Genomic DNA, 18,054 nt, shown 5'->3' with positions numbered 1-18,054 from the left:
GCGATGACGAAATCTGCACAGTCGCGGCACCTCCCTCCAGCCCGATAACAGCAGCAGTGGGAAGTCGGGGCTGGATCCCGATGGCTGCCTAGAACGGGTGGAGTCGCAGGGAAGCGGCCTGGTGCCCAATGCCCGCTTCCACCTGGGACGGGTGTGGGGCAAAGTCTCCAGAAGGCAGCATGAAACTAGGCCCCAGAGCCCCCCCCGGAATGGAACAAGCACTCCTGGTGCTCCCGCCACTGGGAGGGCTCATCCTTCCCCTTGGCACCCCGCAGGCTGCTCAGAACCAGCTCGCTGCACTGCATCCCAGCCGGACATCCACCCCCGGGGGCAAGTGGCGCAGCGAGGGGAGGCGCTTACTTACAGACCAAGAGCTCCCTTCTCCCAGCTGGATGGCAGCCAGGAGACTGCTGGAGGGGGGGGCAGATCCGGCCCTGGGATGCCAGCAGGGCAGTGCCCACCCTGGGGAGTCACCTCCTCACCAGCAGCGGGTAGCCCAGGCTGCCTGTGCATTAGGTGAGGAGCACAGGCCTGTCCGGGGAACAGAGCCCTCTGGCACAGCAGAGACGGCGAAAGGGGCAGGCCTCACTGCTTCCCAGCTCTGCAGCAGGCAGGAAGGAGCCAGCCGGGAGCACTGGGCACTTTGCTGCATCTCCCTGGCAGCCCTGGCTCCACTGCAGCTTGAGAAGGCTGTTGCCACGTGGGGGGTAGAGAGAATCCCCTAGCTGGCTTTGGCTAAGGATCTCAGGTGTGAGAGATCTCAGTGGACTGAGGTTACCCCCTTCCCTCCCTGGTAGGCACCACAGAGCAGCTCCCATTCAGCTGGGTCTTACTAGGCAGCAACAAGCAGCTGGAGGGGGGAACGTATGACTGGTGCAGCCTGTAGGCCTCATGACGGGTCTGGCATGGCAGCATCACTGCTGTCATCACCACATCGTCCCACGGTACCTCTGCAGCACAGTATGGCAATGCACGCCTGGCTATGGCTTGGGAGGCTGTGTTTGTGGGCAACGAGCCCACAGCTCCCACCAACAGGAACCAGCTTCTTAGTGGTCTGCTCAGCTCTGTGGTTATTCAGGTCTTTCTGCTTGCCAGGGGCAGGACAGAAATGACCTAAGTGCAAAAAGCCCCATTTCCCTTCCACTTTCAGTTGTCCAGTGCAAACGGCTCTGACCTCCCAGCTCCCAGGTCAAGTGAGGGGACTTGTTGGGAGAAGGAGGCTGGAACCCAGCAGGCACGCTGTCCCTGTGGTAGCCCTGGAGGGGAAGAACAAGAGGCCCACTGCAATGCCAAGCAAGATCTCCATAGGCAGCTCTCCCAGAGAGCTGGACATGATCCTGAGAGCAAAGAGCATCACTGCTGGTAGCACAGACCACAGGATCTCAGCCCCAGAGGCTGCTGATAGGGGCTGGGTGAAGTAGTTGCAACCCACATCACTCTGCACATTGGCAAGCGGACATGCAGTCCCTAGGCACAGCCCCCTCTTGCACTGCCTGCCTCATGCTGCATGCAGGTGCTCCCAGGCTGAACTCCATGGCTCTGTCCCTCTCCAGGGACCTCTGCACCCCTTTAGGCCCCCAGTCTTTCCCAGACTAGGGCACAGCCCCCACTGCAGCTGCCCCACCATCCAACAGCTGGGCTCACCAGAGAGGAAAAGGATGTGGTCCATCTCATGACTAAGGGGGTCTCTGCGCCATTAAAAATAGTTCCATCAGCTGCAAGGCCACCCCATTCAAACCTGTACCAGTAGCATAGCACGGACCTGTCTCAGGGACTCCAGGCAGCTTTAGTCCACGCTACACAGGGCCCTTTCCAGAACAGGAGCAGGAGGCGGGAAGGGTGGTGGAATCTCCTCCCATGCTATGGGCTATACACCAAACCAGGGTCTCTAGCCTTTGCTCCCACTGCAACAGACTCTCCTGGCCTTCCATATGTCCCTACAAGCTTCCTGAACAACCTCTTTTGACCCAGGGGAATCACCAGGGAATCTCAGGTAACTCAGCATTCAGCCCCACTTTGGGCAGCAGAGGCTGGTCTGTAAAAGTTCAGGCTGCTCTGAGCAGCTCCTGGATTGCAGGCATCAGTGAAATCCGTTCAGCACAGCCCCATTGGCAAGGGACCCCTTAGGGTCCTCAGGCTGATGAAGGAACCTAGCATTGTCAAAGATCAAGACCAAAACCATCTATGAGCTGCAGAGAGAGAACTACAGTATCTGATGCTCACCACTGCTGTTAAAAACCAGAGCAATGTCAGGATAAGACTCGCTCTCAGGACGTGCCCCAGAGCTGGTACCTTCCTCCATCAGTCCTCACGCAGGAGCCTGGAACCCATGACCCCGCTGGGGACAAGAATTTGCCGTCACTTCAGAGCAAGACAGCAGCTTTGTCAGTGCCCCAGCTGGGGAGGCAAAATTCACCCTCTGCAGTAGGCTGCACTGGGCTTCAGCACAGGTCCTGCTAATGGGCTTGGTTGTTTCATAACCCTTAGGATAGTCTCCGCACAGAGACTCCCTGAAGGAGGAGGTCCTGTCAAAGAAACACCTTCCTGTTGGCCCCAGACATCCAGCAGCACATCTGGTGTGCTGGCACCAATCCTGGGGATTGGACCTCTCCCCCTGCCCACCATTAGCAGCTTCCAGTGAGGGGAGAAGTCCATCTCCTGTGCTCACCCAAAGAGCCATAAAAAGAGAAAAAGCACTCACCAGTCAAGGCAGAGCCTTCACCGGAGCTGGGAGGGAACCGTGCTGGGAACCAGAGAGATGCTTGCAAGCGGCTGCTCCTGGATGGGAGGCTGCTCCTCAGTGCAGGCTTCACAGCATCCAGCGCAGAGCTCAGGCCCCAGCATCCAGGGAACAAACACCCAGATGCGGCCGGCAGGTCTAGGCAGAACCCAGCATCGCTCTGCCTAGCTGCGGCCGCTCCCCTCTCTAGAGTCACAGCGTGGGTTAATGCCGCTGAGCCCTGTTGGGCTGTATCATCTGCCCTTCCTGCCCCCAGTGAAGCAGGAGGGGAGAGATGCAGGCCAGAGCCCCTGCCCCAGGCACGGCTCTGCACCAGGAGAGCGTCGGCTGGCCCCACTCAGAGCAGTGACGCTGTCCCCGCCGCAGACAATGGGAGATGGGCTGAGCTGCACACGCTTGTCACCCAGCAAGGTCGCGTCCTGACCCCCCTGCAGACCCCATGCACTCCTCGGTGCTGCAGCTCCTCGCCGGACCCTGAGCCAGGTCCTAGTGGCTTTCAGCACACTGAAATATATGTTTTCCTTCATACCCCAGGGAGATTGTCATTGTTATCAATCATTAACAGCCACCTACGCTGCCAGAGGCCTTAACCCCTTCCAAGCCAGAACACTGCAGGCCTGCCCTGGCAGGCATCTTGCGCAGGGCTTGCTGCAGCTCGTGTTCCTTTAAAGGCCACCCCACCTTGTCTTTGCTCCCTACCACAGCCTGCTGCTGGCTCCATCCCAACCTGCCACAGCGCTGAGGTGACTGTGGGCTCTCCTCCAGGCTACCTGAGTAATGCCATGGCCTCCCAGGGAGGGAAAGCTAATTCCCAACCCCCTGCACTGGGGTCCCCTCCAGGGATGGAAACAGAAGCCAGGGCAGCAACTGCCAGGTATCTGGTGAGCTTAAGTGGCCAGGTTTGCTCCCCCTGGACCAGTGCAGGGGCCTTGGGGTACACTGGGAGGGTCACCAACAGGAGCAAAAGCAGGTGCCTGTGTCACCCGACTCCCAAGGAAGGAGGCGGAGGGTTTCACGGGGCACTTGCTCAGCGACAAAACCCTGGTGCACTTCCTTCCCTGCCCCACGGGGCACCTGCAGTGGGCACAAAGGGCTGGACTTCCAAGTGCTGCCAGGTTTCCCTAGGGGCTCAGCCCTGCAGCCTCTCTCCACCTGCCCTCCAGCTCCCTCATCCTGCTCCGCTCTGCCTCTGCCCTCCCTCCGTGGCCCCACTCTCCGCTCCCGCTGGCAAGTCTGGTCCGAGTGGACAAAGGAGCCAAGCAAAGCGGCGCCCAGATCCACGCCAGGACCTTATCTCACCGCACGTCTTGGCTCCGCCACCCCGTCAACAGCTCTGGGCTGGCTACACAGTGCCCTGCACAGGCCCAGCCTGGCCTTAAAGAAGCAGCTCCAGCCCGGCCTCTGGGCCTGGTAGGAGCCCTTCACCGGGCCTGGACGGAGCTGGCTCTTCCCCGGTGCCACGGGCACCTTCCTGAGGGGACTCTGTGAGCATCCCTGCAACGAAAGGTTTAGATATAAGAGCAAAATGACCTCTTCTGGGCTGTGAAGCAAACCGTACAGCTTCGGCCTCTTCCTCCACCAGGGCTGCCTGCCTAGAGTGGGGAATACTGTAGTAATCCCCTCACACGCCGCAAAGACGTGTTTACCCTGAAGCATAATGATGGCATCTCCATATTAGGTGCATCACTGCTAAGCAGCTAATCGGAAAAAGACGGCGCCTCCAGCCTCCCTGCTCCCTCCAGCATAATGCAATGCCAGCCCCCCCGGACCTCCAAGGCCATCACGGACGGCACAAGGGGCAAATTCACCCCTCAGCAACATGGGCTGAAGACACCTGAGGAGAAGTCTCCTCCGACACAGAGCAGGCACTAGCAGCATCTGCTCTGCTCCTTGCCAGCGAAGGCCGACGTGGGCTGCTCTTCAGAAAACTCAGTCCCTGGCGCTCGGCAAAACCTGGAATATGACTCAAGTTTCCTATTTGGTGCTGTGCAGCCTCATCAGAGCCTCCCAGGGCTGCACGCCTCGCGGCTGGCCCCCGCAACAAGTCCAGCCACCCTAGTGCCATGCCACAGAGCTCCCAGTGTCCCTCCACACCCAGCATCAGGGCACTGGTGGCATCCTCTTCATCTCTGCTGGAGGCCCGGCTGCACTGCAGCTGTCACGACTGTGCTTTGGCACTGTTTGTTTCCAGGCAGCTGCCTGGGAAAAGCCTGAAACTCCAGCAATGGGGGCTGAGGGCCAAGATGGAGGGGCATCGGCAGAGCTGTTGAGGGGGCCTTAAGACTGGGGTAGTGAGGATGGGGCTACAGTGCATCAGCCAAGCAGGCCAGGTGGGAACAAAGCTCGGAAAGGACTGGCCGGTCAAGCTGGGAATGCACAGGGACTGGATTTAAGGAGGCTGCAGGGCAGCCCTGGCAGGGCTGGAAGGTGGCAGGGTGGAGCCGGGACTGGAGGAGCGTTGCTCCAGACAGCAGGGCATGGCAGAGCTGCGTGGGCGAAGGGTGCATGCGCTGCCTGGCTGGGCCGGGGCTTTCCATCCCCCCCTGGATGAGCGTGGAAGGACTCCAAGCAATCAAAGGCGATTCTGGCAGGCGACGCGGCAGCTGGATTCTGTTATCCCACTCCCAGCCACGGGCCCGGACACGGCTCCTGTCATCCCGGACCCACACGCCCCTCCAGCTGGAAGCAGAGCAGCATCCCGCACATCCCACTTTCACGTGTCAGCGCAGCCCCTGGCCCGGAGCCTAGCTGCAAACCCCACAGCAGGAAAGGCGAGAGGACAAAGAAGGGCTGGATGTAAATGCAGCCGGAAGGGCGGGGAAGGTTACCCGAGTGCTCTGGACAGAGCCAGCCCATGCCAACCCACAGAGGGAAGCTGTCTGCACAAGAGGCCCCCTGAGACGGAGCAACAAAGGGTGGAGACCTTCTCCCAGCCAGGCACCGTCTGCCTTGGCGACACTGAAAGATTTAATGCCCGTCTCCTCTCTCACGCAGCGGGGGCCAATAAAACCTGCAGGGCAAAGCCCGGCTGAAGGGAGACTTGAGCCCTCCACGTCCCACGGAGCCAAACCCCACTCACCCTTTCCTCTGTGCTCCCGGAGCAGCCGCTGGGCTCGGGGCTCCTCGGCTCGGGGCACGGCACAGATGCAACGCAGAGGCATCTCACAGAGGGCATCTCACAGACAAAGGGCTTTGAAGGCCTGGACCAGTGGTGCACGCAGGGATGGCTGCAACCTGCCCACCGCCATGAAGGAAGGTCACGCTGGAGCCCAGAGCCGACTCTCTCGAGTCTCAGGACAGGGTCTCCACCACGAGGCTGCTTCCCTTTCCTGCTCCAGCACCACCAGCTTGACCCATCTCTATCTGATTCTCCGTGACAGTCATTTTGGCTCTCCGTCCTGCCGGAAGGCAGGCTCCCTCCCAGCATCTGCTTGACTATTGAGCAATGCTGCGTGGGGGCAGCAAAGACATTCCCTCCACCCTGCCGGCTTAGCCCCACAGCCAGAGATCTCCTTACCCCCGTTGCTTTCAACTCATAGTACTCAGAGAAGAGACAGAGCTCTTCGATCACCGAGTGCCTGTAGCTCTCAGCCTGCAGGTTATTAATGGCCGTAACATTAGCTGACCCCGGTTAAAATCTAGCCACAGGATTTGGCTCCATCTCCTCAAAGCCCAACAGCAGAGCTAGCACCAGCTCCTGCATTTCCCTCTCGCTGGAGAGTTGGTGCTTACGGAAACAGCACTCCCAGCTGATGGCCACAGACATCTTAACCTGAGCACGGACGCTTGGGCTTGTCAGTACAGCAGCATAACATCTCCAGCCTTTTTGCACCCAAGATCCCGCTTGGCATCAAGGGAGAAGTGTCATGATCACCCCTTCACAGACAAACCCAAGGGAGAAGCGACCGGCCTGAAGGCAGCGGCTGGGACCAGAACCCAGTCTGACCACGTGCCAGGCCACTGGACCTTGCCGGTTGCCAGCGGTCACTGTAAATGAGGCCTCTGTTCCACAAGCAAAACAGTCCATGCTGCTCCCCCCCTTGCACGCCCCCACTCCTCCTTCTTCCAGAAAAAGCAGAAAGGAGGGCACGGAGCCAGAAAGAAGCAGCTTTGGACTTGGAAGGAGCTCAGCAGACCAAGAAGGACAAGGAGCTGAAAGGCCAGAAGCTTTAAAGAGACATGTCCACGGCGCTGGCCACGGGATCCGGGAGGGAAGGGCACCGCTGCCCATCCGGTCTACCAACAAAAGCGGTTTTCATGTAGACACAAAGTCCGGGGGGGGGGGAAACTCAGCTCTGACTGCTGTGCCTTTCTGCCCAGGACCTTGCAGCCCCCAAACTGCTCTCACCTGGGGTCACGTATCAGCCCCGAAAAGAGGACACTTCAGTGAAGAAGGGTTGAGTCACCTAAGATCACCTATGGAGCCCCTTGGCTTCTCCCCATCCCTCCTTGCAGCTGCTTGTTCTGGAGGAGGGATCACTGAGGTATCTGTGCTTTAAAGGAGGAGGACGCCAGTGGATGCCTGAAAGGTTTAGGTAACCCCGGGAGAAACAGCTGGGTGGAGGCGAGGCTCCCATCCCACTGAACACCCCCGGCACCAGCACACACATTTTGGGATGGGACAGGGGCTTCCGCTGGGTTTCTCTCCTAGCACTTTCTGGCTCTGTGGGGGAAGAGGAGCAAGCTGGGTTGTGCCCTGCCTCGGGAAGATTTTGAATAATTAACCTCAAAGCAAGTAAGCCCTGTCACTAGGACGCACAGCTCTGCCAAGGCAGAGACCGATGCACTCTGTGTGAAAACAATTGCACACGTGGGTTTGTGCAAGCATGTGCCAAGCCTGGCAGCGTGTCATGTGCAGCTCCATGCGTGTGTGTGAGAGAGGGGGTGGGTGCACAATGCTGCGCCCGGCAGCCATGGTGGGGGTGGGGGGAGAAGGGGATGAATGAAGTGGAGAGGAGACCTGGGAAACCAGACCCTTTACTAGTGCACCTGGTGCTAGCCTGGCCCAGCAGCCATAGATCCCACCAAGGTTATGCCCAGCCCAGAAGTATAAGCAGCTGCCTGATCCCTGATCCAAACCCCACTGCCCCACAAGTCACAGCAGGCAGGCAACCCCCCTACCACCCCGCAAACGGAGTCACCGAGAGAGAGCAAGCCCGCAGTACGTGCTCTTCCCTAGGTGTAATCCAGAAGCCCCAATCCCATCAGGCCGAAAGCCCAGCCTCCCGCATTCATCCCCAGCCCCCAGCACGGTGCCCAGGCTCTGACCTTCGCAGCCGCCGCTGATGTGTGCATTGCTGAAATATCCTGGCTTCTCTTCTTCCCTCCCCTCTCATCCCCCGGCCCTCTCCTTTCCCATTCAGCGGCCCCTTTGCCAAGGCAAACGCCCTGAGCACATCTGGCTCTGGCGGATCAGAGGCAGCTAACGAGCCCCTCTGTGACTGGAATCCAACCCCGCGATTGCACAAAGCAGACCCGGGTGGCTCCCAGGTGAGAACCAGCCTGTGTCTCTGCTCCTCCTCTGATGTGGAAGGCGCTGTGGGAGAGAGGCAGGGCTGCGGGGGCAAGGTGAGGAGGGAGAGGGCAAGAGCAGAAGAGCTTTAACACAGAAGCAACCCCAGTTTCCTTGGAGGTGGGGAGGGGGTTGGGACTCCCAGGCCCTCCCCAGTTCTCTCTGTTTGGGGATCAGTCCAGTAGCAGCACCTAACCTGCTTCCATCCATGAATCTCCAAGCGCTTCCCAGAGATGGAGAAGAGTCCCTACCTCAGCTGGAGAGATGGAGGCCTAAAAAGGAGAAGCCGCTGTTTCAGTCACACGGTCAGGCAGCAGCAGAGCTGCGGAAGAAAGGCAGGCCTTTTCACTCCCACTCCGATGCCCTGTGCAATGCACCTTGCTGCTTCCCCAAGTTTGAGATGTACACGGCGACTCTCAACAGACCCGCTGCAGGGGCCAGGGACAACTGTTCTGGGTCAGGCCAATGGTTTGCCTTTTATCTGAGTCCTTTTTGAGAGCAGAATCACAGAAAAGCAGGGCTGGCGGGACCTCAGGGGGTCGCATCTAGTTCACTGCTGCCCAAGCCATCTCGTCCGAGTGCTTGTGTAACCTGTACTTCAAATCCTGCAGTGATGGAGACAGAGAAGGCTCAGAGAACCCAGGACTCCTGGAAGCCAGCCCTGGCTTTAAGCATTAGGCAGCAGTTTGTTGGAAGGCGACATGTTTCCAAAATCAGCCGAAATCCCCGAAGAGGGATCTCGTGAACAGAGCAAGAACTCTCATGAAATATTCACACTAAGGCTGTCACCAGACAGTTGTGACCCCAGAGCTGCAATGTTTTATGTCCTTAAAAGCGTAGATGTCTAGAACAAATTCTCACCACCCCCCCCCCTCACACACACACACGCACACACCCGGCAGCCTTTCAGTAACCACCATCAAGGCTGCAGCAGAGAGGATGAACTCTGTCTAAACCTTACAATCTTCCACCAAAAGCCCTCCATAATCCCAGCATCCTACCAAGGAACCAGTCCTAAACCGGTCTCGAACAGACACCTGAATGATTCTCCTACCCAGCATCTGGCTCGGGGGCCTGTTTTGGGGATGGATTTAATAAAAATAGGTTTTCCCTTAATAAAAAGACAACAGCTATGAAACAGCGGAAAACACAAACCTAAGCAAAGTGTAAATAAGCTCAGACACGAAGGGTCTCGTGAAATCTCAGCACGCTGGAGGCTTGCACTCATTGTCATCGCCGTGCCCTCAGCATGTATAGTTAGCCTCCTCATTCGCATGCATCCGGGTGGCATTTCAGGTGGTGTGCTAGGGCTTCTCACTGTTCCCTCACCTTTCGTCCCCAAACACTTCACAGTGTATTGCTACTGACATGCGGCCATGCCCGGCGTGGAAGGGAGCAGGCAGCTAACATACAGCAGAACAGTGGAGAAAATACATTTTGGCTACAGACAGGCACAGGCAACCCCCCTTCTTTTATAAAATGCCCTGAGATCGTCACTGTCCGTGTAGTGCTGGCAGATTTGAAAGGCCTGGCTAGGAAAGACATGACCTCGGGTCTCGATCTTGAGATCAGGGGCTCGCTCAAACCCCTCCGTGCAGTGCCCATGGTGCAATCGTAGTCCCAGCGCAGGCAGCGACTCTATTCCCAGGGTCACGGTCTCTACTGGGTGCTATTTTTATAGCTGCGGCACCTGAGAGCCAGAGCTGGGGCTGGGATCAAGCTGCCTGTGGTGCTCTGGTCCCAGAGACTGCTGGAGTGGAAGCGAATTACCCGGTGCCTGCTGGCATCCTGGCCACTTGCCTTCCCTCTGCCGTCATCGCAGGCCTCTTTGTAACTCAATTACACGTCCCTCCAGGCACCCGCTGATCGATGATGGAGCCACCGGTGCCAATTGCAGCCCGGCCTCTGCACACTGCGGGGCTTTGTTGGCCATCCCCCCCAGGTCTGTGCCTGATGGAGCTGGGCTAATCCTACGCCTTTGCTCTCCTTCCTGGGCTCTAATCCCGCACTTCCCCTTCCTACAGTGACAAAAGTCACCTTTCAGGAACATCCCTTGTTAATTGACTTGCAAGGCAAAAGCAGTCTCTGCCTCTCCTTCCAGGAAGCTACCAAACATCTGACTCACCTGCATGGCAGGCTCTCGCCCCCACGCGTGGGAATCTGCTCCTATCCTTCACCTTGCTCTTGGAAGAGAGCCTTCCAGAGGGCCCCACCTATCCAGTGCCCCACTAATATCCTGTCCCAGTTCTCACTGGAAGGGAGCGCATCCCCAGACAGAACCTCCTTGCAACCATCCGCACCGAGCTGGACACAGAAGAGCCAGCAGAATCCTCCAGCAACTTGCAGAGGCCGGGACAGCGAACACACAGGCCTGACTGACAATCACACGTCCAACGCAGCATGCTCCTTGTCAGGAACCCCACAGAACAGCATGGCGTAGCTCGCTGGCTGGCGGGCATGAAAAGACCATCATCGTCTGGCTCATTTCCATCCTGAGATCCCGCGGCACTGTTGAAAGGTCGGCGTGATTATGCCCATTTTACACATGGGGAAATGAAGTCATAGAGAAGGAAGGATTTGCCCAGTGTTAGCCAACAAATCAGTAGCACAGCTGGGATTTGAACCCAAGTCCCACTAAGCCTCCGACTCCTCCATTTGCAAACATAACTGAATTCGGACTAAGGTGAAAACTCTTTCCTGACTTCCCTCCTTGCACTGGTCACAGTGACCCACTGGAGTTCAGTGGGGTTGTACCGGGCCCAAAGGGCCTGAAAATGGTATGCATGAGACAGGAGTCATTGAATTTCCCTGTTCATTCAAAGACAGCATGTACAGTCCTGGCCCCATGGAAGGGAGATTTCGCAGTGCATTGTCTGGGATCATTAATCTAGGAAGAAAAGAGTGAAACTGCCACTCCAGATCAGACCAAGGGCCCATCCACACTTGGTCAACCCCTGAGTGACCAGCACCAGCTTCTCCAGAGGACGCTGCAGGCAATCACAAATGGGCTTTCTCCTTCATTCGTTTTAAAGTGAAGGGCTGGGCCAACTTCTGTTTACCTGCTTGTACTGGACAAACTGGGAAATGCCAATCCAGGGGGTCTGTCTGTCAGAACAAACCCAGAAGATGCGAGAATAACTTAGAGGACAGGCTCCTTACAGTATCTGCCAGGCTGCAGCTGGGCTGGTCTTACTCGTTTTCTTAAATCTCTGTTGGGCACAGGTATGCCAGTGAGAAATGGCCCCGGGTACACTAGCAATCAGGCATGCATGTTGTAGGTGCTGTCCAGAACCCGCTGCCCAACAGAGAGAGAACAAAGCGGTGGAGAGCAGTGGGTGCAGGAAGAGATGCCTATGGCGAGAGCCAGCCCCAGCCGCTGGCCCCGCTCTCCTGCCTGCTTTGTGCTCCTCGGCAGAACGGGGCCCTGTACTTGGTCCAAGAGAAGGAAGCGTCTCTGGCCCCGGAAGCCCAGCACTGGGGCATCGTTTGTTTGCGTGCAGCTGGAATCATTGAGAACCACGCAGCCATTTCCTCGCTGGGGGCTGAATCCTCCCCTCTGTCCCCTCGTGCGTGCAAGGGGAATGGAACCGGAGGGTGGGGGGAGGTCTAGTCTAGCTGGAGACTCGGGGAGGCAGAACCCCCCTTGGACCAGGCCGTCCAACCGTGGCAGAGGCAGAGGTGGCTGCAGCTCCGCTTGGCTTCTCTGGAGGTTCGTCCCCTGCCAGGTTTGCAAGCAGTCCGTGTGCCTCGTCAGTGCAGACACGTCAGGCTGTCAAGTAAGAACCTATTCAGCAGATTCCATGCATACCTGCCCCATGCGCCTGCTGGGGCACCGAGCTCACACCTGTTAGCTGCCACCTTCGCAGGGCGGAGGCTTATCACAAGCACCTCAACCCTGGGAGAAGCCCAGAGCATGTCTGGGCTCCACTGCCGTCTGCTGGAGAGACCTGCAACAGCTTGGCTGTGTCCTACGCCCTCCATCGCTGATGGAGCAAGCAGCTGGAGCCCAAGAAGGCAAGAGTGTTTTTGGGAGTGCAAGGACTCAGGCTTGTGCATGGAGTTCTGCAGGGCCGCAGGCTGCAGCACAGCTGGACCGTGAGGGACGGATCGATCACGTTTACAGGCAACATTTGCATCTGGAGCTTCTTCACAACCATATTCCAGTGGCCCCGAAGGCTCACATGCACGGTGTTGAAGGAAGAGCCCCTTGTACAGGTCTGGCTCCAGGCAACTCGCTGCACAGACACCGCACAGCTTGTGGGAGAACCTGTAATGCAGTCAGGGGGTCAAATCCAAACACGTTTGCAGCTCTTGATGGTAGTAGCATGGGGAGCCAGAAGCACATCTCTGAGGCAGAACTGGGCCCAAAATACTAATGATAAAACTCAGGGCGTGAAATGGCAGCTGGACTCCGCTGCTTTGAATTCTTAGCAGCATGTTGGAGGTCTTCATGTGTTGAGCTGAGCCTGGTGGAGCGCTACCGAGACACTACTGGGTACATTTAACTCTGGAACTGCAACCACCATGTGTACAGCAGCTTTAAAAATGTCCCCCCATCTCGGTGGACCAAAACCAGCCATTTCTATTCCCAGAGCTGTTGCCCCCAGTTACAGGATGATACACACAGGATGCTCTCTCTCACGGAAACCTTATTTTTGTTCTTCCTTTTAGCCATTTTCCATTATCTAAAATAAAAGCTGTTTCACCAAATTGCTCCCTCTTCATGCATGAAGGCGTCAGCACACAATCAAGAGGCAGGCCCCTTTAACAATCATGAAACTGGCTTTAAAAAGGATGAAATTTTGGAAAATAATGTGGCTGGGATTCTTTAAATTTGCTTCCAGGTGTTGGATCACCCAGGAAGCTGCTTTCTCATGCTTTCCTCCATGACCACAAGGGCCAGGACCTATCCTTGAAATGAAAGCCAAGGTTCTCAGGTGACGACCCAATTCCAGCAGTGAAAGCTCTAAGGACCACACCAACCACGAGAAGATGCTTTTGAAGAGAGAGAGCAATACAACCACACAACGTTGGGGAGCTCCCATTTCCAGTTGTAAAAAAAACAAACAAAAAGCAATCACACTCAGTGCCATCAACTCCCACCGGGCAAACCACTTGACCCAAAGTTTAAGGGTTGCTTGAGGTTTGTAAAGAAAAGCAGGACATCATTAACTGCTCTCTCCAAATGTTGAGAGCTGTCTGGTCACACTCCACCTCACCCCACCTTCACAGCCACTCGACCTTCCCACCATGAAACTGTTTTCCAACTCTGTTGGCTCCCAGTGCTTGCAACAGCCTCTTGCCATCTACCGTAGACGCACCGCATTGCATAGACTATGGGCTATAGAGGCTTGGAGTTCAAGGGCCCAGTAAGCACTTTGCTCACCAGGGATCCTGGATTTCTCTATTTAAAAAAAAATCCTCAAGTTTTGGTTAAAAAAAAGTAACCCCAAATCCACATTTTCCCATGATTTAAGTGAAACACCATTTATATATATATTTACACATACACACACACATGCATATAGATACATATAGTGGCATTTCATTTTAATCATGCAAAAATGTAGATTTGGGGTTACTTTTTAAAATGAAAATTGGGGATTTTTTTTAAATCAGAGAAAACCAGGGTACCTGCTAATCTCCCTGTGCCAAGAGCACCCATCTTTGCAGCTTGAGCTAAAGGACAACCTCCCTTGCCTGTATAGGGGACATGACACGTGGGTGCGCAGTGCCTACCGACTCAGTACCATATTTGATTTGCAGATGGACACTTGAGGTTCATCCTTCTTACATATCCAAAATGCCCTGAGCCCCCACGGCCATCCAACCTCACATTTGATGCAAGGGCTGAACAGCAAAATGTCTATGGAGAAGTCATTTATTCTGGAAGTCATTCCCTCTTGGGGCCCATCAGAGCACAGTCGCAGCCAAGTGTTGGCTGCTTTGGCACAGCTACTCTAGTGGCTAAATCCCTTAGTATGAATGAGGTCTCTATTGAGACCTGTAGCCCAAAGTGCATTAGCACTAGAATGGGAACAGATCAACAGCTGGGTGGCCTTGGACTTGCGAGGGCTGGGTTCAATCCCTTGCTCTGCCCCAGGCTCTTAGTGTGACCACAGGCAACTTGGTCTGTGCCATGGCAACGATGGCACTGCCCCGTCCTCCTCTGGGACAGCATAGTGGGCTAGCACAGCAGCGGGCACAGCACGTACATAACAAGCACCGGGTGATTAGGATATTGAGGCACAAGTCCTCCTGGCCAGTCATTAAACACCCATTTTGCCTTGAGCTTTGGAGCACCTGAGCTCAAACTAGTCATTAAAATCAGCATTGGGGCCAGCCCAGCAGCTGGCTCTTCAACTTGCACTGAGCTGGGAAGGACGGTTCATTCATAGCTCTGCCATGGGGCTGGGACTGGGGAATGCAGCTGGGACTGATGCATGGGCCTTTTTGTGAATCACAGGCACCTTCCCTACACCGGATCAGACTCTAATTAGTGCTTCCAGTCTACTACAGCCCGGCAGGAAAGGGCTGGGTCCTCCGGAAAGGCTGTCGCAGCTTCAAAGCACTCAGGAATGGGAGCAGCAGGTGCTCAGCACTTCACCGCGCTTACCAGGGCTAGGTGAGATGGCAGGAGTTTTGAAAGGCGGAAGCGTAGCAGAAAGCAGCCCCTCCCAGCCACCTGCAGCAACACCAGAAACAAAGAGTGGGTTTTGCTTTGATTTTGCAAAGCTGAATTTTGCAACTCAGCCGTGATGGGATGTTTCCAATTGAAGCCAGGCCCATTCCAAAGCTTCCCAAATGTCCTATTTACATGCAAAAAAAGATGCCAATTTTTTTTTCCCGTGGAATTAATAAATACAACTCTTCCTGCAAAGCTGCAATAAAATGCAGACTGGGTGTTGTCACCGACAGGCCAGTATCCTGCATCTCCCTGCTGATCAGCCACCTCCTGGAACAAGCTGGGTCTCTTCATCCAGGAGGGATGAAGTCTAGCCAGGTAGCAGAGCGGAGGGAGATCTAAAACCCTATGCAGCCATCCCATCTGAGATTGTCGGGTCTTCCTAACAGATGGACTCTGGCTATATCAGTGCCAGCTGGGTGTGATGCAGGATCTGAAGTGCAAGCTCTGCCTTAGAGCATGCCTGACAATGAACAGGAGAATCCAAGTGATCCCTTCCGGCCTCCCAGCCTAAGTATTGTCCTAATGGCTGTGCCTCTTCTCTGCTTCTCTCCTCCCCACCCACAGTCCCTACACGGGAGGCTAAAAAAATTGCAGGGAGGAAAAAGCTTGTTCATGCCCAGACTGGAGTCCCAACTGGCTGCTGCTTTAAGTTTGCTTTGAAGATGTAGCACATTGCTCTGCATGCTGAACGATAACAGCAATGGCCAGCTCTAATTAGTAGCCTTTCTAATAGCCCTGGAGTACTGGAAAAGAACAGGCCTGGAAAGGAATGGACGGAAGAGAAACCACATCTCGCTCCGATCAGTCTGGAGCCACATTCCTCACCTGGTCATCACCCTCAGGTGCAGGGCAACGAGGGGAAGCAAGAAATCAACTGCTTGCCGCCAAGAACAGAGACAGGCCAGGCAGGCCCCTCAATGCAGCACTGGGGGGAAGCGCCGTGTCGGTAAATAGAGCCCGGAGAGTCAGTGTAAGGAGAAGGGAGGCAGCTGCGTGTTGCACAACACGGGGCCACCCCTTGTTTTGCAGGGAGTGCTAGGATTCAAACCGTGCCAGTCACACAACCCTTGCCAGCGGGGGCCAGCTCTAGCTGAGCATGGACAGAGCCGGCAGTTGCCGCCCTCCTTATCTCTACAGTACCTGGAGATAAGAGAGGAGAGGTGCCCAGGGGGCTTGCTGGCCCTGGCCAAGGTAGCTGCTGCCTCCTCAGAAACCGATTTCCTGCTCTTTCCTCCTATGTTCGCCAAGAACCAGGCTCCTCCGATAACCGAGGTCCATTCATTCTCCTTGATGGCAGCAGGAGCTGGGTCTGGGCTCTGCCCCCTGCTAGCTGAATGGGCAGCTTCAGGGCAGGGATCTGGTGAAAACTGCCCCGAGGCAGGATTCACATTGGCACGATGCAGGCTGCAGCTCTGCCCACCTCTGTGAGTGCAGCTCCGAAGGCTGGGCCTAGGGCACAGAGGTCCTGGGCAGCGTGTAGCCCCTCGCAGAAAGGCACCCAGGTGGCAACTAAGATGAAGCAAATGGGGCGTGAGGCCAGAGCCGTACAAAACAAGGTAAGAAGTGCCACAAGCCTGGGAGGTGCGGGGGGGCACCTGGCCACAAGGAGGTCCGTGGATAAGCCCTATCCTGAAGGAATCCAGAGCTCACCAGGAAACCAGGCCCTCAAATGTGTCCTGGGCCCAGGCAAGCGATACACAGTGGAGTCACCGGAACAGGCTGCATTTGCAACAGAGCTGAGAAGACGAAGCCAGTGTGCAGGTAGGTCAAGGCTTCCCTTCCCCTGTAGAGCTGTACTGGGACCAAGGAGCACCCTCTCCCTCAGAGCCGCAGCCTTGGGACCCCGTGGCACCCCCCAACGTTGAATGAAACCCGCTGGCTGCATCACTGGGACCGAAGCTGCCCGAGCCGAGGGCTGGAGCTGGGAGGGGGCAGCTGGAAGGCAGGGAGGTTGGTAGGGAATATATCCCAGCAGGATTTGCCAAGACCACGGCTCCCACCCGTGCAGCCAGCGGCATGTCCAACTGCAGCCGGCACCTGCTGCTTTGGAGGGAAGCAAAGCCCTGTCCTGTGGCATCTAGTTGGCACCCTTCAGGCCAGAAAGGCCCTTATTCCGGCCCCCACCTCCCACAGGCACTTGCTTAGGCAAGGAGGGGTCAGTCCTGGCCTTGCCCTGCACCACCGAAGCCAGAGGGAGCACCTTTCAAAACTCCCTGCCTTACACACAGTGAGCCCAGCCCCATCCCAGATGGTACCAGCCATGCTTCATACTAAGGTCCCATTTCTTTGTAGCTTTAGGTCTTTTCTAAATGGCTGGTCAGCCCATGCAGATCCCTGCCAGGTATGTTGCTTGTGGCCTTCCTGATGTGGCTGCTTGCTCCCTGCCCCACTCGCTTCTGCAACGCGCTTGCAATACGGGTTTCCTTGCCAGCTGTTGACCCTTGCATGAAGAGCGACTAAAGTATTGTGGAAATAGCTCTGGACGTATCGTGGAAAGGCTGCAGGGTTTGGGTCAGGATTGGGGGTGTCACTCCCCTGGGGCTTCCCCTCCTGGGGCTGGAGGTGCCTTCTCTTGGTACCTCGAACCCAGCGCTACAAGGCACCAGGGCAACAGGCGAACAACCTGACATCTTCCCAGGCTGAAAGGGCCCCTCGCATGTCCATGTGCGCAGACTGGCAACACTTGGGCATTTCTCCTTGCTCCTCCACCCCGCCTCCCATTCCCTATGTCCTCATTTGTGCTGCACTTAAAAGACATTCAATAAAAAGGGCAGTAGCCAAGGGACAGTGGAGGCTGAATCTCTCCCCCACATACAACAGCACAACCTTATCCGGCCCTTCAAAGACATCTCAGCCTTTTATCCCCGCGTTTAATCGATCGACTCTGCTCTTCCCGCGCAGATGGCAGAACCAGCTCATTCTCAGAGCCACCCCTGGGGACATAGCAAGTCTACAGCCTCGCTGCAGACGGAAACCTGCCCACAGCCCCCACCCTGCACGGCGTGATACACCCACTGGCCCCCACCAGCTTCTGCCCCACAGCTGGCCAGCTGCCTTGTAAAAAGTTCCCCCCTGGTGCCACAAGCCACAGAGGACAGACAGGGACGTTTTCAC

At 56.3% G+C, this 18,054-nt stretch overlaps 1 protein-coding gene and 1 long non-coding RNA gene across 5 annotated transcripts in view; one reads left to right on the top strand and one right to left on the bottom strand.

Moving 5' to 3' along the window:
- PLEKHA6 (pleckstrin homology domain containing A6) overlaps nucleotides 1-18,054 on the bottom strand; it is a 112,970-nt gene that overhangs the window by 57,781 nt on the left and 37,135 nt on the right. The window lies entirely within an intron of this gene.
- LOC109317752 lies at nucleotides 2,916-7,109 on the top strand. Its single transcript, XR_002103113.1, has 2 exons — nucleotides 2,916-3,614; nucleotides 4,323-7,109. It is a non-coding gene; the product is annotated as an uncharacterized LOC109317752 (long non-coding RNA).

The sequence above is a fragment of the Crocodylus porosus genome, unplaced genomic scaffold, assembly GCF_001723895.1.
Source record: "Crocodylus porosus isolate Cpor-Errol unplaced genomic scaffold, CroPor_comp1, whole genome shotgun sequence".
NCBI lineage: Eukaryota > Metazoa > Chordata > Crocodylia > Crocodylidae > Crocodylus > Crocodylus porosus.
The sequence above is the reverse complement of the archived record's forward strand: the minus strand, read 5'-3'. Positions and strand labels throughout refer to the sequence as shown.